Source organism: Rattus norvegicus, chromosome 18 (genome assembly GCF_021556685.1).
Source record: "Rattus norvegicus strain SHRSP/BbbUtx chromosome 18, alternate assembly SHRSP_T2T, whole genome shotgun sequence".
NCBI lineage: Eukaryota > Metazoa > Chordata > Mammalia > Rodentia > Muridae > Rattus > Rattus norvegicus.
The window spans coordinates 50,555,545-50,575,980 of record NC_141551.1 but is presented as its reverse complement, the minus strand read 5'-3'; the positions used below and the strand labels follow the sequence as shown (position 1 = coordinate 50,575,980).

General features: G+C 41.0%; 1 long non-coding RNA gene across 1 annotated transcript; it reads right to left on the bottom strand.

The window, feature by feature from the left end:
- Nucleotides 1-2,614: 2,614 nt before the first annotated feature.
- On the bottom strand, nt 2,615-20,363 carry LOC147999797 (uncharacterized). The gene is made up of 3 exons (XR_015642556.1): nt 20,252-20,363; nt 19,422-19,975; nt 2,615-2,996 (listed from the first exon to the last, which is right to left on the bottom strand). It is a non-coding gene; the product is annotated as an uncharacterized LOC147999797 (long non-coding RNA).
- Nucleotides 20,364-20,436: the final 73 nt, after the last annotated feature.

The window sequence follows — 20,436 nt, the reverse complement described above, 5'->3', positions numbered from 1 at the left end:
AGACCCTTCCTCACAATAAGGTTAGAGGAGAAAACAGACTCATGAGAGCCGCCCTCCGACCTCCACACACAACTGTGAGATGCTATATCCTGCAACACACACACTCTAATAAAATAAAATGCTTGCTCATTTTTAAATTAAGTATATTTAGATGCTGCATAATAAATGCAAAAGGACAAGATCTGAGGAAGGAGCTACAGGGATCTCTAAAGGGAGGACGGCTGTTATTTCTTATGAAAAATAAGCAACCCCTTTTATTGCAGAGTTTTATAGAGATTATTCTTTTGCTTTTACAGTTTGACAGGTGTGTGTGTTCCTTAATAGGGCTGCTTCTCAATGCAGAGGAGTTCACCTATCTGTGGTGATTTGAACATGCTTGGCCCATGGGAAGTGGCACTAGTAGGAGATGTGGCCTTGCTGGAGAGGTGTGGCCTTGCTGGATAAAGTACATCACTGTGGGGTGGCCTTTGAGGTCCTATGCTTAAGTTCCACCCAGGTGGAAGAGACCCTCCTCCTGGCTATTGGCTGAGGATAGCCTTCTCCTGACTGCCTTTGGATCAAGGTCTAGAATTTGAAGCTCTTCCATGACCAGTCTGCCTGCATGTTGCCATGACTCCCACCACGATGATAATGGACTGAACCTCTGCAACTGTAAACCAGCCCCAGTTAAATATTGTCCTTTATAAGAGTTGCCTTAGTCATGGTGTCTCTTCACTGCAATTAAACTGTAACTAAGACATTATTCAAGTCCATGCTTTTACTCAGGAAGGGCAGTCTAGTGGGATCCTATGATAGACCTATCTTAATGAATTAATATAGCCTATTCTTAATTCTCAGCACTTCGACAAAAAGTTTGAGACAGTCTCACTGTTTAGATCAGGCTAGCCTTGAAATCATTATGTAGCTCAGGCTGGCCTCAAACTCACAATTCACCTTCCACAATTCCCCAAATGCTGGAACTGCATACAGCATCATTACTCCTGGCCTTCAGAGGTGATTCTTCTGAGAAGTCTTTATCTTGAGTTTATATAATGCAAATTAATAGAAGTCTTTTGTCTTGTGTTTATATAATTCAAACTAACAAAAGTATTAGAATGTAAGTCAGAACAGATGGAAACCATGGTGACAACTAATAGAATAATATTTGCAATGTCTTTGAAAGTGCAATGGATTGCTCCCTGATTTATTAAGAAAACTCTTAGCTGAGGACTTGCTACATTCTAGGACTTGTCATAGACATTGAGGAATAACAGTGAATAAAACAAGTTATCTGTCCACATAACACTTACAGTTTTGGGAACAAAACCAGTAGATTCAGTATTGCTATTTCCTATTGCTTGACCGTCATGCCTTAGCCGACATTATAAGATAGAATTCTTGCTGTGCTCTGCCTAATATGGAATAGGGAACATATACAGGTGGAAAGAGACGACTTGGCCTTGCCGTGTCAGGGACTATCAGGACATATCTACAGGAAAGTAGTTTCATCCTACCAAGAAAAGGCTCATTTGTAAATGCAGGGCAATGCTAATGCACAAAGCTGAGGAATGTCTGGAGTACTTTCAGTCGATTATGCATATCTTTGCACACTAAGCAATGTTTTAAATACTATATCTGTTTATATGGTGGTTTCCTGCAATGGTACATGATGTTTTGACTAATCTGAGCTATCTTTTTCCCCCAAAACATGTTGTCTTTAAAAATTAAGTAAATCAGAAACAAAGGTGTCTACCCTTTCAGATAATGTGAATTGTTTTCATGTTCCAACATTCACCAAGCATACCCATGATTGGCCAAGACCTGTTTCACTGAAAACAATGTGACATCTCTTTACAGAACCTGTTCTCCATTGTTCCAGTTACTAGCATTGGGATGATTCATGGTTTACTTACTTGTCAAGTCACAATTTCAAGCAGCATCATTTGTCTTCTCTTAAAACTCCATGTCTTGGAAAGTCTTTCTCAGTATGCTGTATTCCTAAAGTAAATTGTGCTTATGCCTTTACAATTTTTACCACTTACACTTTCTCGTGGGAATTATTTTATGCTGCTAAGAGTCTGGCTCCATACACAGAATAATTTCTTAAATACAATCTCGATCACAGATTATTGAAGTGTGTATCACTGGGCCCATTCATATTTTACATGTCAAAAGTCAAGATGATTTCAGAACTCTATGAGTTAGAAACCAGGCCTTGAGGCAGACAAGAGAGAATAAATGATAAAGGGGGTGACCCTTCATCACCCAGAAAGCCTGTTATGCATGCCCCATATATGCTAAGAGCAGGAGTCATCTGAGGCACAGTCTCTGCTCTCATCTGGAGCCAGTGCTGTAGGGAATAAATGACATATAAACTGGTATAATGCAGAGAAACGTGATGCAGAAAGGATCCAAAAATAAAGACAGGGAAATGAATAAATGTGGTTTATGGCAGAACTGAAGAAATTATAATGTAGGTCTATGGTCATCAGGAACTGAGAGAAGAGGAACTGGGGAACCACTTATTAACAATATTTGATTTTAGTGTTTTTTTTTAAGGACTAAATTAGATAGTTGTATTAGTTTCTGCCTTAGTTAGGGTTTCATTGCTATAAACAGACACCATGATCAAGGCAACACTTGTAAAGGACAACGTTTAATTGGGGCTTCTTACAGTTCTAGAGGTTCAATCCATCATCATGCTGGGAAGCATGGCAGCATGCAGACAGACATGGTGCTGGATGAGCCAACAGTTTTACATCTTGATCCAAAGGCAACCAGAAGGAGACTGTCTTCTTCAGGCAGCTAGGAGGATGTTCCCTTCCACATTTGGGTGGAGCTTGAGCATGGGACCTCAAAGCCCACTCCTCACAGTGATGCACTTCCTCCAACAAGGGCACGCCTACCCCAAGGTCACACCTCTGAATATTGCCACTTCTCCTGGGCCAAGCATATTCACACCACCACAGTGGTTTCAGAGTTTCACAGTCTTGATGGAAATTTACTTTCTGGTGTTTCTGAATAAAATTCAAAAATTAAGGTGCTAGTTAGGGCCATACTTCCTCTGAAACTTGTAGAATATCCTCCCAATTTACCCCCATTACCGAGCCTTGGTGGGAAGGAAGCTGTTAATCCTTGGTGCTCTTGACAATGTCTGACTAGAATGTCACATGATATTTTCTCTTCCAAAATTAGGTGAAGATCCACTCTAGTATCTCATTTTTATTTAGTAACATCTCCAAAGACCCTAGACTCCATTTACAAATGAGATCCTATTCTGAGTTTCTGGGAAGAACAGAATTCTATAATGAGCACTGTAATACTGAGCATGGAGACAGGTTTTACTTTGTAATCATTGACTTATGCTGCTTGTAGGTGTGTGATCTTAAATTCATGGGTGAGAAGCAATTTTTGAAATGTTTGAGCTGGCAAATGAACTGAGCTCCAGACTAAGAGAATTAACATGGACAGATGGTTGGATTTCAAAGAAAGAGGATGTAGAAAACAAAGAAAAGTGGGTGGCAGTACCTTGAGGAAAGAAATTCTCTATGTGTGGGGACTGTTACACTCCAGCTCAATCAGGTTCAGTGCTGATTGAACATGTGCCTGCTTTGTGAATGGTCACACGATGGGAATGGGGTCACATTGCTCACTGTGTCAGATACCTGTCTTCCAGCAGTGATGAAATACCTGACAAAAGCAAGTTAAGGAAGGAAGGGGTTCCCAGTGCCAGGGTCTGGTTCACTGTGGTGGGAAGGACACAGTAGCATGAGCTGGAGGCGATTAGTTACCTTCTGTTTACCAACAAGACACAGAAAGAGATAATGCTGATGCTCAGTTCACTGCTTTTTTGCATCCAGTCTGAGTCCTTACCCCATCAACAGTGCCACCCACATTCAGGGTGGGTCATCTCTCTTCAGTTAAACATTTCTGGAAATACCCTCATGGGTATACTCTGAGATGCATTTCCACTGTGACTCTAAATCCAGTTAAGCTGACAGTGAAAATGGATGTCAAACTCATTGATGAAAATGCATAGAATGGAGACTTTAGGGGGTATTGTAGAAAATAAAATCCTCAGAATTCAGTGATCCTGTAGAGAGGAGTATAAAGAAAGATTCTGGCTTGTGGTAGATACATAAATAACTTACTGAAACCAGAGATGCTTGAAGAAGAGCAGTTTTAGTGGTGGCAGTGGAGGGTAAGGATAAGATCAGCATAGAATGGGAAGCGCTTGAGAGGCCCTTGCTGATCCAGTAGTAGACCACAGTGGGCCTGAAGACCACACATGAGTCTTTGCAAATAGAAAATGAGTGAAATCGTGGCTGTATTTATCCTACAGGGAGAGAACAAGTACACCACCACAATTTCTGAGCCAAGGTTGAAGCAAGTTTATTAACATATTTAAAGGGGGGCATTTGGTTTTCTTCTGTGACCTGGCCCCTCCAGCAATCTTCAAGTTCAAAGTTCCTCCATGACTTCCTCAAGTCCATTAACAGCTCCACCCTTTATGGCAGGCAGGTTAAAAATGCATGGTGTTAGCACCTCCTTTTCACACTCTCTGGTGCCTCTCATCCAGTTTCCTGCAAGTTTTATCAGTCTGATCTTCAAAGAAATCAAGCCCCTGCTATGTCCACACCCTCATTCAAACGTCCTGTGTCAAGTATTATTGTCTTTTTACAGATGGCTTTACTGAGTTAAAACTGAACGATGTAATTTCTACATTTAACATGAGAAACTCAACAGTTTTAAGTACATTCTCACAGCCTTGTGACTATGACCAGAGTTAATTTATAGAATATTATAAAACTTCTAAAATAGCTAGCAGTACGCCTCATCTGCTCCTCTTCCCAGCCCTTAATAAATGTTTATCTACTCTCACTCTCTGTGGAGTTACTTATTCTGAACCTTCCATATAAAAGCATCTTTCTTAGATTGAGTCTCCTGGAAGTGGGGTCTAGTTCCCACGATTCACACCTGCATGTCTACTTGTTCCAATATGACTTTCAGAGAGAGTATACATTCAATAATTTAGGCATCAAATAATTCTTCATTATACCTGTTGAGCAGAATCCAGAAATTCCTGTTTCCTAAGAGCTAGCTTCAAGTACAGGAAAATACAAAACGAACTTCAAAGTATATTCAATAATAATTAATGTGAAGAATAAAAATCTACCACAATTATGAAAATACCAAGAAATGGCATGTCAGTCCATTCAGGCTGCTTAACAAAATTCTTAAGATGATATGATTTCTCTACCATAAAATACATTATTGCTTAGAGTTCTGGAGGTAACAAACAAATAGGTTTGGTGCCAGGTGAAAGTTCTCTTCCTTTTTTGGGGTAGTGGGAAGGGTCACTGGATTTTTATTTTTAGCTTCTTATTTGATTTTATTTTTATGTTCATTGGTGTTTTGCCTACATGTATATTGGTGTGAGGGTACCTGATTCATTGGAACTGGAGTTACAGAGAGTGGTAAACTGCCTTGTTGGTGATGGGAATTGAACCCAGGTCCTCTGCAAGAATAGCCAGTGTTCTTAACCACTGAGATATCTCTGCAACCCCTCCCTTAAGCTTTTTAAAGGGCATGAGTTATTTACTAGAAAGGTACTCTCATGATCTGATTACTTCTACAGACTAGATCCTGGGGATTCAACTAATAAGTAGGGATATATTGGGCTTGGGCACACAAACATGCCAACTAGAGAGAACTGACCACTCAGCTTAGAAACAAATATCTAGTTCTTTTAGGAGCTGAAGAGAAGACATTGTGATGTTTTAAAAGCTAATGTTCAAACATCCTGAAACTAAAAATGAAAATAGCAATACACTGTATAATTTACTTAATAACCGGTAGGGCTGAACTTTCAGACACACAGCGGCACCACTGTCAATCTGGCACACGTACTAGTCTTTGTGTAAGGACAGCAGAGCAGAGAGAGATAGATAGATAGATAGATAGATAGATAGATAGATAGATAGATAGATAGATAGATAGATAGATAGATAGATGGATGGATAGAGAGATAGATGGATGGATGGATAGATAGATAGATAGATAGATAGATAGATAGATAGATAGATAGATAGATAGATAGATAGATAGATAGATAGATAGATAAAGAGGTGGCTAGGTTTTTTCCCTTGGTTCCTGGGGAAATGCCTCTAAAATCTTAGAATTTCCCAAGTGATAAGTGACTTAGTTTTGATGGCAGGTCCCTCTTTCCATATCTAATTTATACTGATGAATTTAATCTATACTGAGCCTCTAACTAGAATTAGGACTGGAGTGGGCCATGCTCAGGAGACCAACTGTTTGTATAAAGAGTTTGAGGTTTAAACTGTGTGTAATCATCTTTACTTCCTAACCCCAGAAGAAGAAAGAAGAAACCAAAGACTGGTTTCAGTCATGTGGCCAAGGTTTCATCAGTCAAATCCATAGGATGAAATCCCAACAAACCTATGGATACCTGAAGCTCAAGTGATCATCCAGATGGATGACAAATCACAGTGCATTGGGAGGGGAACTTACCCAGGGGACATGGCATGCTCTTGTTAAGGACTGTCTCAGATCTCAACCTACAAATCTCTTCATTGGTCTTGATATGTACCCTTTTTTAGGAAAAGTGTCACCCTAAATATAACACTATCTCGAATTCTATGAGCCATTCTAGGAAATTAGACAATCCAAGAAGGTAGAGAGAACCCTCACATTTGTAACCAGTTGATCAGAAGGCCAGATGACTTGGAACCTAAGAACTTGTAACAGCATGAAATGAGAGGAATCTTGTGGGAGATTGGGTCCTCCACATCTGATATCAGGTTGAACTAGCTTGGCACAGAATCACACTGCAGACGCCTAGCCAGAAAAACCCACTCACCTCACAGTGAAGGCGGGTGGGAACTGAGGAAGAGACAGAGGCAGAAAAGCACACAACACACCAAGGCCACAGGGAGTTGTTAGCAATATTCATTTAGGACAGAAGAAAAAGACAATAAACTCAGTCAAAGACACCCTAGTTAAGGTTTGTATTTTGTCATATTTTTCATATGCATTTCTTTGAAATTGTTCATACATGAGGTGATAACATATACACCATGGATTTACGTTCGTTTCCTCTTCCATCAACATCATCTCTTGGCACTAAAAGCTCATCACACTCTTTCATTTAATGCTTGTATACTACATCGTCATACAGACATGATGTAATTTATATAACTCTTTCTACTATGGGAGGGTGGTTGCTTTTCATTTTTTATTTATATACAAATAAAACTAAGATTAATATATTCATATATAAGTCATAAATTCGCACAAACCTTCCCCATTTCTGATTATTTGCTTATGATAGACTCTTGATGTAGAATTATTCTGTAAAGGACTGGTTTCGAGTAAGTCCTAAAACTTTATGATAAATTTATTTTTGTAGCAATATGAATTTACATTTCTGCTAGATGTGCATGAGAGCACTAACAGCATTCATTTACGCAAACTAAAATGTTTAACTCAAAAACCTGGAAATGCAATAGACACTAATATTTATTTATTGTTTCACTGTGCATTGCTCTGATTTCTTGTAAGGTTGATAATTTTTAGGTTGTGGTGTGTGGGGTGTGTGTGTATGTGTATGGGTGTGTTTCATGTCCATCAGTTTGTTTTATTTTTTCAATTTCAGTGCTTATTCTAGGTGACATAGACAGGTTACGTATTTTATTTGTTAATAATAGAATGTCTCATTTTTGTTAGAGACTGGTACTATGATGTGAAAGTATCAACAATGTATGAATTTAAAATGTTAACCCTTTATATTTCTTTGCTCTTACTTTCACATTTTCAAATTTGTTTTGAGACTTTTGTGTTTAGGGAATATTTACAAATCTGTGGCTGTTTGGCAGACACTGAAGTGTGTAGCTCAGATTGCCTTTACAGAAAGGACGCGCAATCCTCTGACCAAAAATGTAATAGATGACAGCCTCTACTTTTGCTTTTGTCTGATTTTGTCTTTATTCTGTATGTGTGTGGGGGTGGGGTGGAGTGGGGTGGGGGGTTCATCCTTAGCCAATGACCGAACAAGGCAATAAATAGCATAGCCATGTGCACCCAACACAGGACTTCTCTCAATGATTCTTTTTAAGCAGAAGAGCTGGAGACCAGTTGCCTCCGTAAATACATCATGACCACTTGTCCAGTTCCTGAACCAAGCCATTGTGTATTCAGAGGCGATTTCAAAAACCAACAGTGAGTCATTTGCTTATAGCACAAGAGCTATTGACGTGGTAGGACAAACGGGAGGGTCTTAAACGACCCACTATCAAGTCTGCCTAGTCAAGATCATAAATCCAAACCCAACGACCAAAATGTAGTTGAGTCCTACAAGAGAAGTCCCTATAAGACTCACAAATATACACAGCACTGTTTAGTGTCTCCCCAAAGGGAACTGTGGCCATTTATTCAAGTGAATATATTAACACGGTAAGAGGACTAGCCAGACACCTTGCAAGAATAGTTAGAGTCCAAGTGATACTTGAAAACACAGAACATCGGTGGCTTTTCTTGGTAGAGGGAGGTTATCTATGAATCAAGAAATAAGGAAGTTCTCTGCAAAGTACAGCTACACAATGTAGTCTATGTTTACAAGACTACTTGATAGCCAATTTCCTACTAAGAAAACAAAACAAAACCCTGAGTCATTTGCCTGTGGGGCAATAGCCATTGATGTGGAAGGCCAAATGGATGATACTTAGTCTAGCTATCAACTCTAGTCAGGATAATAAATCAAAAACACCTAAAGTTATACCTATAGCTCAGTGGTAGAGCTCAGAGCACTTTGGGTAGCTGTGTGAGACGAAAATCCTCCTTATATTGGGGGAAAAACAGCAACAAAATCTTATCCAAGGAAATAAAATGTCAAATATTAGTGTTTGTTTTTGTTAAATTTTAAAAGAAAAATCCCACCATATCAAATTCTAAATATAGGCAACTGCTCTAAGAAGGAATACTAGAGAAAGCGGGAGAGAGAAGGGGAGAGAGAGAAAGAGAGAGAGAGAGAGAGAGAGAGAGAGAGAGAGAGAGAGAGAGAGGCTATTTGAGTAAAGTTAGTATTGAAGGGAGCCACATGGTAGGGAGGGGAGATTCTGCAAAAGAGTACAAACATCCCAAAGCACCAGAGAAAATATTGTTAAGTATGGCAGTATTTGAAGAATACGATGAGGAGAAGGAGGAGGAAGAGGCAGAGGAGGAGGAGGAAAAGGAGGAAGAATAGAAAAAGGGTAAGTTATACTTTCTGAGTCAGGACTCAGAGAGATGGGCAGACTCAACAGCACCTTATGGTGGCTCTGAAATAATTGCACTAAGGGCAGAGATTCTGAGAAGGAAAAGCACATCATCTCAATAAAGGATGTAGCATTCCTCCCATTCTCTTTAGCATGACTTAATGTAAACCTGCTTCCTTGAGGAGTGGTGCCTGGTCAGGCTAACCGAACTGGAGAGTTGTCCCCTCTGCAGAAAGTACCTTAAAATCATTTAGATAACAGTGATTAGAGGCCACAATATTTTCAAGGGGGTTTTGACCTAAAGCCAGGCCAAACCCAGGGACATTTCTGTAACTGGCGTGTTTGGGGCCCTGCCCTGAGTCACCTGTCTAATTCTTCTCTCTTATTTGCATCGCAACTCACTGTCATTCTTACAGAAAGAATCTAAGGATGATGAACTCCTTCATATCTCCGCCTGTCACTAATCACTCTCTTACAGACTCTAAGTTACTTCTTGAGAAAGACTGATGAAATCTCCAGGCAGATGTTGACCAACCACAATTGCTAATCAATTTTGCACTGTCATTGCTAAGGGGACGTAATATCATTCCAGCTATGTAGTCTATAGTTATAGATATAGAGAACTCATTTAATGAAAGAAAAAAAAAGAAATAAGAAAGGAAATGACTGTTCCTAGGTAGGATAGAGGAGAAAGTTCATTATGGATATGTGGGAGAGCACAGTCAGAGGCGGGGACATCTGGACAGTCCGGATTGGACATGAGCAGACTGGGCTGTGCCGGATGAGGAGAAGGGGAGGGGAAGGGAGACGGGAGAACAGGGGAACCATGCACAGCATACAGGAGGAGGCAGGCCCACAGGTTCAAAGAAGAAGGGTAACCAAACTGGTTGAATTATACAGGGCAGCCCATACCCTGAGCTGGAGAAGTTTAGGGGAGGGGCAAGGTATGCAGCCTGTACAGCCCTGTGACAGGGAGGGAATGAGGGAAGCCAGGAGAACTGGTAGCCAGGGTCCTCTTTAATATATTAAATAGGCACCCCACCCATTTATCTCTGCTTTGAAACTAGCACTCATTATTTTCTGAGTCAATTAAGATTTAAAAAAATAGTTTATACTTACACAGAAAGGAAATTCGTATGCGTTTACACTATTGTCAAGAACTGAACTCTCTTTTGCCCTCTCTCATGATGCAGCCTGAAGAGATTGCTTAGGCTTTCTAAAGAACATCAAATTGATCCATTACATAGATGACATCACAGTGCTCACCAATTCACATAGCACCTAGAAATACTGTTATCCCAGCATTTCTCATATTCCAGACACTTCAAACAACTTCCAGCTGTGAAAGGGATGAAATGCAGGAAAAAAAAATGTATGCCAACTTCAGAATTTGCTTGGGAGTCCTGTCACTTGAACCTAAAATCTGTCAGAATGAATTAGCCCTGTCAATGGTGAAAAATTAAGTACTATATAGTTTATAGCAAGCCTGGGTAATAAAATCATAATTTAGATTTCTAAATTTAGAAAGGCCCATGCTATTTGTTGTATAAATAAATAATATCTCAGCCTAGCATATGCCTTTAATGCCAACACTTGGGAGGCAGAGGAAGGCAGATCTCTGTGGGGCATGGACCGTGCCACCAGACAGAAGAACTGATAAGGTTGAAGCAGGTTCACAACCCCAGGGAATCTCAGAATTGAGAACAGTGGGCATGGAATGCGCTCCCTGCCAAGCTCTATCTGCCCTGGAACAGGTAACCATGACATCTCGCGGAGAGGGCCATGACAACTGGTCACATAGCATAAAACCTTGGAGTTCTCCATGCTAATGAGGTACCTGGATAGGCCCCAAGTGTTTAGCTAATGAGATGCCCTTCCTGAGCATTTCTTCACACAAAAGGTATTTAATTCCTGGTTCACCCTGAGTAACACATTTGCATTCACATATGACATAAAATAAAGCAGTTTGGACAAGCAAGGACTGTCTCCTTCATCAAGGATGGGTGAAAGTGGGTGGGGGAAGGCCTTCATAGTAAAGAACCTTGCCAAAATCTCCCAGAGATTTCTTCACTCGTTCAGTCTCCCCATGCTCTGAGCACTCACTTGGACCCAAACTCTGTCCCATTGTGGGCTCCACCATCCTCTTCCTGCCTGCTACTCTAGGGGAAGCATGGACCCAAGGATCACTGTTTCCAACTCTCTGCGGTCCTCAGCTAAAAGAACCACAATATCAGTCCCAGACCTCACTCTTTCTCATCTGGGAGGACATTGGCTGGGGACCCTATCACTCTGTTTTGCCTCCCCTGAGTGGCTTGTTGAGGCAAACTTGCAGCCACACAGATCTCTGTGTACTAGGCTGGTATACATATGAGTTCCAGGCCAACAAAGCTATACAGTGGACCCTGTGTCAACAACAACAACAACAGCAACAACAGTAATATCTCAGCCAAAACCAGTTTCTAGTATATTGCTGGTTATTGTTGAAGACAATATAACCACATGGCAGCGCAATGATTATGTAGTAGGTCATAAAGCTGAGTGTCTTAGTTAGGGTTTTACTGCTGCGAACAGACACCATGACCAAGGCAACTCTTATAAGAACATTTAATTGGGGCTGGCTTACAGGTTCAGAGGTTCAGTTTATTGTCATTAAGTTGGGAGCATGGCAACATCCAGGCAGGCATGGTACAGGAAGACCTGAGAGATCTACCTCTTCATCTGAAGGCTGCTACGAAAATACTGACTTCCAGGCAGCTAGGACGAGGGTCTTAAGCCCATGCCCTGAGTGAAACACCTATTCCAACAAAGCCACACCTTGTAATAGTGCCACTCCCTGGACCAAGCATTTTCAAACAATCACACTTTTTTTTAATATACCTACTAATGAAGTAGGAGGGGTCTCACAACATTTTATTATACTGCTTTGGAATTATATGCACAGCTTTCTCATATGGGTGCTGAGGATTGAGCTCAGGTCGCCATGTCTATATGTCAAGCAATTTTACCAACTAAGCCATCTCCCCAGCCCTGAGACATTTTTTTGCAGACTCTTCATCTTTCAAACTAGAGTTGTTAATAATTCTTAGGCTAGGGGATGGAGAGATGGCTCAGCAGTTAGGAGCCCTGGCTGCTCTTGCAGAAGACCCGGTTCAGTTCCAAGCACCCACATGGCTGCTCACAATTGTCTGTAACTCCCATTCCAGGTGTGCATGGTAAGATCAGAAGACAGTTCAAAAGAGCTGATTTCCCTTTCTACCATAGGAGTCCTGGGAATTAAATTGGGGTCCTTAGGCTTGGTGTCTTTGCCCACTGATCCTCTTGATAGCGCAAGGTTAAGGCTTTTTTTAACTTCTCATTTCCCTGTTCTATCCCAGATTCTTTCATGTTTCCTCTCTAGGACATATGTCCATTCAATAAGATTTGCACATTTTACCAGCGTGTCACTGTCTACTTCCTGTAAAGCAGGACCTATGGCATGATGCAAGGTTCCCTTATTTTTAGGCTGGAACATTCTTCCCATTCTGATACTAAAAATATCCACAGATACTTTGCTGTTGGCAGTATGACAGTTAGAATCATGTACTGCAGAAATGAGCTGAGGTCAGAGAGCCAGATCTCTCAAGTCAGCAGCCTGCTAGGAACTGAAGTTTGTTAGCAACCACAGGACTGGGCCTGGGATCAAATGTTCCAGTTGGAGCTCAACGATGACAGGAATCCTAGTGAAGAGAATGAATGCCTAAGAGAGTGGAAGGAAAAGACATTCTGCAAAACCAATTCACAGATTCCTGATTCAAATGAACCAAGATTGTGATCCTTGTTTGTAGTTTTCAGTCACTGCATTATGGGGTGATTGGTTACAGGGCTATTTAGTTGGGGTTTCTATTGCTATGATACAACACCATGGCTCAAATCAACTCAAGGAGAAAGGGGTTATTTCTTCTTATAATATCTCAAGTCATATCCCTTCAATGAAGACATTCAAGGTAGGAACCTGAAGGCAGGAACTGAAATAGAGAATATGAAGGGACACTGTTTACTGGCTTGTCCCTTGTGGCTCTTCTGCCTGATCTCTTATTCTTTTGGTTTTCTTTGTTAAATTATGTTGCTTAATTATGTGTAAATGGGGGCAGGCATGTGCACATGAATGCAAGTCCCCGCAGAGGTCAGAGGTGTCAGGTCCCCCTGGAGCTGGGGTTTCAGGCAGTTATAAGTCACCTGTTATGAGTCCTGGGAATCAAATTCAGGCCATTAGCAAGAATATTATATAGCCTTAACCACTCAGCCATCTCTTCAGCCACCTTGCCTGCTTTTTTACACATCAGGAGACTACCTTCCCAGGGCTACCCAAAATGAGTTGGGTCCTCCCTCAAGAAATTGCCCCATAGGCTTGCCTGAAGGCAATCTGGATGGTGGCAGTTTCTTCATTGAGGTTCTCTCTCCCAAATCACTCTAGCCTGTGCCAAGCTTACTAAAAAATTATCCAGCACTGGAACAACAGATAACAAAGAGCTAACACCACGTGCAGATTTACTTATTTCATTTGTTCGCCTGCTTGCTAAAATAAGTTTGAGTTTACTTCTCTTACAATTCACATCCTGGCTTGAATCAACATTATAGATCTGCCTTACATTGTTTAAAATGCTTCTCTTCCCAAGATTATTACTACTAGGGTGACAACCATATCAATTCTATTTTAGATTTTCTACATGAGTGATCCTGCTACTGTTAGCTTCAACTTTGCAGTAGGATCTCCATTTTCAGTCATAATTCTTCTCTATTAAGGCTATATTTTTGGGAATCATAGAAGGCAGGCATGCACAGTTAGCTTGACTTCATCCCTTTTATTCTACCGTTCTCATTTATTAGTACTCCTGGTAGGCCTTTCCATCAGACACTCGTAATGTGGGAGCATGTCATGACACTTTGGATTTCTCCTTTCAGCCTGATGGAGTTTATCTACTCGTGACAGTAGTACCATGTACTAATTCTAGTGATCAAAATGTTCTTTGTTTTGAGACAGACTCTCTCTACATAGCCCTAGCTGTCCTGGAACTCACTCTGTAACCAGGCAGACCTTGACATTAGAGATCCACTTGCTTTTGGTTCCCAAGTACTGGGATTAAAGGTGTGTGCCACTACACCCAGACTGATGATCAAAATGTAAACATGAAATCTAGACTTCTCCTGTCTCTAAACTGTAACTCAACTTATCAGTGACTCAAAGGAATATTGAATTTAACATTACTATAGCCAAATTTTTGATATGAATCTCATTACCTTCATGGCCTATTTTATCATGTTAATAGTACCCACTCAACAAACAAGCAAACAAACAAACAAACAAAAACATTCTCAAATATTCTGTAAAGTATTACAGTGTATCAGAAAAGCACACAATCATCCCTGCATCCTGGAGTGTCACTAAGTCCCGTACTCCTGTGACCCCCTAGTCTGTTTTGACTAGGATGCCTCCATCACCATAAAGACGTTAAAATGATCTGCTTCCACTCTTTACCCTACTTAGTCTTCCTTCCATGCAACAAATTTTCAGTATGGTTAAGTGTATTATCTGCTCAAATCTCCCTGATATTCTCCTCAACCTCTGAGCACCATTCAAGAAGGGCCTTAGATGATAGGCATCTTAATCTCAATATTTTTGCAAGTTTCAATTTGATATGTGGAAGAAAGGGGTGAGGGGTGTCCTCATGAGCCACAAGGCTTTCCTGCTTTGGTGAGCATGCCTCAAGGTGGGAGGAGGACCAAGATTCTGGAGAACTAACTTCTGTCTCAGTTCATGTTCTTCTGATCCTCCTGCCTTCTCCTGAGGACTGGAATTACACATGTGCCAACATTTCCATTCTATGCCCTTCTGGGACTGAACCCAGGGCTTTGTTGTATGTTAGGCAAACAGTCTACCAACTGAAGCACATCCCCAGAAACTACCTTATGTTAACACAGACTCCTGTTCCACATGTTTCATTTCTTCTACAGTCACGTTTGCTTTTTTATAGAACATAAATTATTCATATACATTGTTTACTATTTCCCTTCCTTACTGCTACAATAGATGGGGAACTCCAAGGATGGGGACTTTTATCTATTTTGTTGCACTGTTGTCTTGGTCTAAGAACAGTATAGAATGACAATAGGCATCCAATAAATCTTTGTTGAATAAATCCAAGAAGAAATGTAACTGTAAACTTATTACTTAGAATTCAAAAAGCAATCTCCAGAGAGAAACAAGAAGTGGAATGGTTAAAAAGGTGAAAATCTTCATCCAGGAGTGGCCCTGGGCTGGGAGGGTCCTTGTCAGTCAGTTTTTCTATAAATGGCCTTATACCAGTAGATTATTTTTTACTATGTGGATGGGCCACTGTGATACATATTTTACAATACTTAAAATAAACCTCGGTAGCTGGAAATCATGAGACGACAATAACACAGGAAGCCGTGCCATCCATAACTCGCTTTATAGTAAATGGGTCTAAATCTGTTTTGAGAGCAAACTATTGAATCTGCTAATGGTACACACGAAATGATAAAACAATAAGCTTGTCTCTGGCGTTGGTTGTGATTTTCAATATGGCTGTCTCTGTCATGGTTTCAAGTGACTTCGGTTCTCTGTGATCGAGCATGGTGTCATTGCCTCAAGTTCCGCGTAGTTCACAATGGCTGTAAAATGCAGAGGGATGTCGCCATTCAAGACTTTACACAAATGTGATTTGTTGATTCTTTCAATGTGGGTGGGAAATAATAGGAATAATTTCTCATGCACAGATAGCAGGCATGTGTGAATGCTCTCTAATTTGAGGAGGAAGACAGGAAGGAAAGGGTAGAAACGCCAAAAAAAAAAATTAATTTTATCTAAGGCTGCAAATGACATAAATTCAAACAATGTTGGCTTTTTGGGTTTTTGGTCTTTTTTTTTTTTTTTTCAGAATCTCTGGGCTTGTTACTATTCAATGTTTGCTGAGCTTTAGGGAAGACTGAATCCCATCATGGCAAACTGCCATCTTTGTCAGAGCAGAGAGCTGTTTACATTCAAGTCACATAATAAGCGTCATGTGAAGGGGAACTGTGTGAGCTCCATTATGGCTGATTAGCCCATTGTACACTGTTACAACTAACATCTTCCTTGTGCTAAAAATAGCGTGAAGTCACGGGACGGAAGCAGCATGGTCCATCCATACTGTACTCCTTCGAAGATAGGTAACAAAGGCTGCCTCTAACTTCCTCAGGAAAAGAAAAGGGCGACTTAATTCATTTCTGGTGTCCCACAGCATACCTGGTTCATCTGAACTGCCAGGAAATGCTTCAGAAAAAGGACGGAGAATGCACGGCTTCTAAAAACTACCCCTGCCTTCTGGGAGATTTCCCTTTATGCAGACCAGATCTTTCGGATGAACACTGTAATCATCTCTTGGTTGTGATTAAACTTGCATGGGTAATTCATCTGCATCGCCCCAGTGATAGAATGTGTGCATATGAGTCCAAGATACACAAGGGTTTGGAATGTCAGAAATGGGAGGGAATGGTTGGAACAAATTCTGAGTCTTGGGTCATTTCATCTCAGAGTCAATAGCCCTTCTCCTGGAAGGAGGGCAAACAAACTGCTTTCTATTCTATTGAAAGCCTGCAGGAATGTGCACCACAGTAATCCTAAATCCAGAGGCAATCTATTAAGAACTCTGCATTACCAATCCTGAGACTCAACGGATAAGCTCAACCTTCCCCCATTAATCCTCTTAAAGATTCTGCTAGGAAATGAAAGGGTGCCATGAAAGAGGGGGCCCCCCTTTTATTATAACCATATAAACTGCTTGAGTAAATGTTTCATTAACAAACTGCGAGAGCACTGTTGAATGCCCCTTTGCCTCCTCTGTCTGGTCCTTTTGGTTTGGGGCTCCTGGATATAGCATGGTTAAATGTGTGATTTACACATGTTTGAGAGAAACGTCCCACACTTGAATACTATTCCATGACAAAGGGAGGGGAGGGCTGAAAGAGCACTGTTGAACCTATGTAGACATTTTAATTTACAATTCTCTCTTTTCATGGGCTGTAAGAGACGAATAACTTCCACGTTCTCAATGGTCTTTCTAATAAGCACTAGTCCCTATGTTAAGTGCCGTGACCAGGTCATTTGCAATGGGCCCTTTGGAAAAATATAGTTAGATGCTTGTGATATCCTTGAAGAGAAGAGACACAAAGAACCCCTCTCTGACTACCAGAATGACCAAAATTTTATCAAATGGCTTCCCTTTATGTTTAATGATACCTGGGATTTTGTAGAAATAGGCATCCTGACTTTCATAGTCACTTCCTTATAATCGGATGTTTGTGTGCTTTAACTAATTCAGTAAATTCTTACAGAATGCCTGTGTGAATGGCTTATAATGACATAATCAATGTCCAGTGGAAGAGTAGATTCATGATACTGATATACATGGAGTCAGTCACTTTACTATAGTCCCATAATTCCAGCAACACTCAAGAAGCTGGGGTAGGAGGCTCTCCAGTCCAAGGCCAGCCTGGGCTACCTTGTAAAACTCTCAAGTTAACAAACACTCCCTTACCCTGAAATCAGCCTCTTGAGGACTATTTAAACCAAGACTACAAGAAAACAAATTAATTGTGATATCCACACAATTGGATTGGGCCAAGTTCTTAGAAATTAGATTTGCATTGATAGCCTGAGAGATTCCAAATTTTGGGACATGGCTACACAGGAAAAAACAAATGTTGTTTGCAGGCCACATCCAGAGTTGCCCAGTTGGGGGAAAAATTCTATTTGGGTCAGTGTATACAATTTTATTTCTAGCCACAACTAAGGTCTGGTTTCAAAGTGAATAGATTCATTTGGGTCAACAATGCCCAGGGGATAAAGGCTTAAATGTATTCATCCTAAGGAAGAGCTGAGCAGGTCAATACCTTTGTAAAGCTGCTTTGATTCGCATTGACTCCTGTCTGGCTGCTAATTCATATACATCATTGTTTGCTTCACGGAGCTTTTAACATGACTTTTGATTTATAGAAATAGTGATTCCATTTCAGCCAGACGTGGTGAGCGCAGACTGCCCCTGGATCCTTCCCTTCTCTCTAGTGTGACAAAATTGAAAGAAAAATTCTCTTGTCACAGCCTAAATTGCTGTATAAATGTTCATGCGCACTTCTTTTTTTTTAAACTTTCATGGTAGCAGGTAATAGCAAAATAGATCATCCAGAGAAGGAGAATCAATTATCTAAGCATGTTATTAACGTGTTCACAGCAAAATTACTGATTTACACTGAGGCAGTCTATCAACTCATATTTCCCCCTTCTGAAGGTCCAGGTGAAGCCATGTTGGCTTAGTGGGCAGCTCTGGGCAGCTCCAAGTTACTGGAACCCCTTGAGCACTTGGCAAAGTCTGTGAATATCATCCTTGCCCCACAGGAAGGATACGAGTCACACTCAGTGGGTTTAGTTTGTTTGAGGCCCCATCAAATGAAGACTGAAAAGTTTTTACACTGTCATTTAAAGCAGCTAAAATAAAATAAAAACTGTTTTAAACCCAGTTCAGTGAGCTGAAGTAACCAGAACTGGATTTCTGCTTTACCGAGTAAATCCCAAATGTATGTCAGGATTGAAATATTTCGAATGTTCACACGTCGAAATCTTATTCTGAGGTGCAGTGGGATGAAAGTGTTGATTTTATCGAGAAAGGTGTTCATTGCTTCAAGGAGCTGCATAAAAGTAAGGTTTAAGTAGAGGAAGAATGCAGAATATAAAAGGACAGCGACAGTGTGATACCCCCAGTTACCTCCAGATACCTCAGCATGGGCCTGAACGTGACATAGCCATGGCTCAGGAAAGTTCCACAGTTCTGATGCAGATAAACTTGGAAACCAGAGACGGCCCAGCATCTCACAGTTAATTAAAGACGTGAGTGAAGCTTGCTCCCTTCTGCTTGAATAATTCACCGCCTTTATCCATTATTAAAACCCGTGACTTCCCCACAATGATTCCCAGCTCGAGATGGATTGGTCTCAGAACCCAGAGATGAATTGTAACACGGCCTACAGCTATATTAATAAATTGAAATGAACATTTATTTGCTCATCTAATTAGAACTGTGGTTTTCCCAAATAGTGTAGCCATGCATTACGGTGACAGACAGCAGTACCTACCTTCTGTGAGATAAAATGAGCAGGAGGACTTGGACCCAGATTTGGGGCATCTTTCCATAAGCAGTTCTTTGGTTGATGGCATCTCTTTTAAACCATTCATTCTGCCAGTCTGCTCTGACGATCCCAGCTTGGCAGGATAGATGGGAGCTTAGCTGGTAAGGTACTTCTTCAGAGGGATACAGAGCCAGTTCCATATAGGACACACACTCATCTTTTGTCTCTTTTCTTTTGTAAGTGTTGCTGGGATGGGGCGGGAGATTTTGAAGATTTACCCCAGCTCCCTTCCCTGTCTCTATTTCCCTTCATTGGGATCACAGGCCTTATATGACTCAGTTATTCAACGGCTTTGGGGTTCAGTTGAGGCAGGCTTGATTTCCAGCTCAATGCAAAGCTGTCTATAGTCTCAGTTTCTTCTGCTATAAACTGGAATTAGTAATTCTATGTATTCAGGCTCCACATGCAGTTCAGACAGAACGGCTGTGCATTGGGGAATTTGTAGTGGGTTCTTCATCAGTGACAAGTGCTATTATTAGCCAGCAAATCTCGCTCTTTCCCTGTTTGCAAATTAGATTTTAAAAATCATTTGATCACATTAGCATGGAGAAGTCTATATAACACAGCTAGCACTCAATCCCTGAAGGACTGAAGTGAATAATGTGGTGTTATGTCAACACAAAGCTTGTTCCTTGTGAATGATCGCCACAACAAGAGACCTACTGCCCCCGCTAGACGCTGAAACACCCACGCACAGCATTCCTGTCTTCTGTTGCACCTGCAGTAGGCCCGGACACTCAGGTCAGAGCATGGCTGCATTCGCTTTCTTGGCTTACCTACAATGGGCTTTGAACAGGCAGATGCAGGATGGCTGGGTTTGCTCATCTGACTCAAACGCAGTGAGCCTGGGACACACAGGTAGCTGGGTTTGCTAACCAGAATGTGTATATTTAACTTCCTGTGAAATAAACATTCGTAGTGCGCCCTGGCAGGGAAACGTACACAGGCCACAGAAGTTACA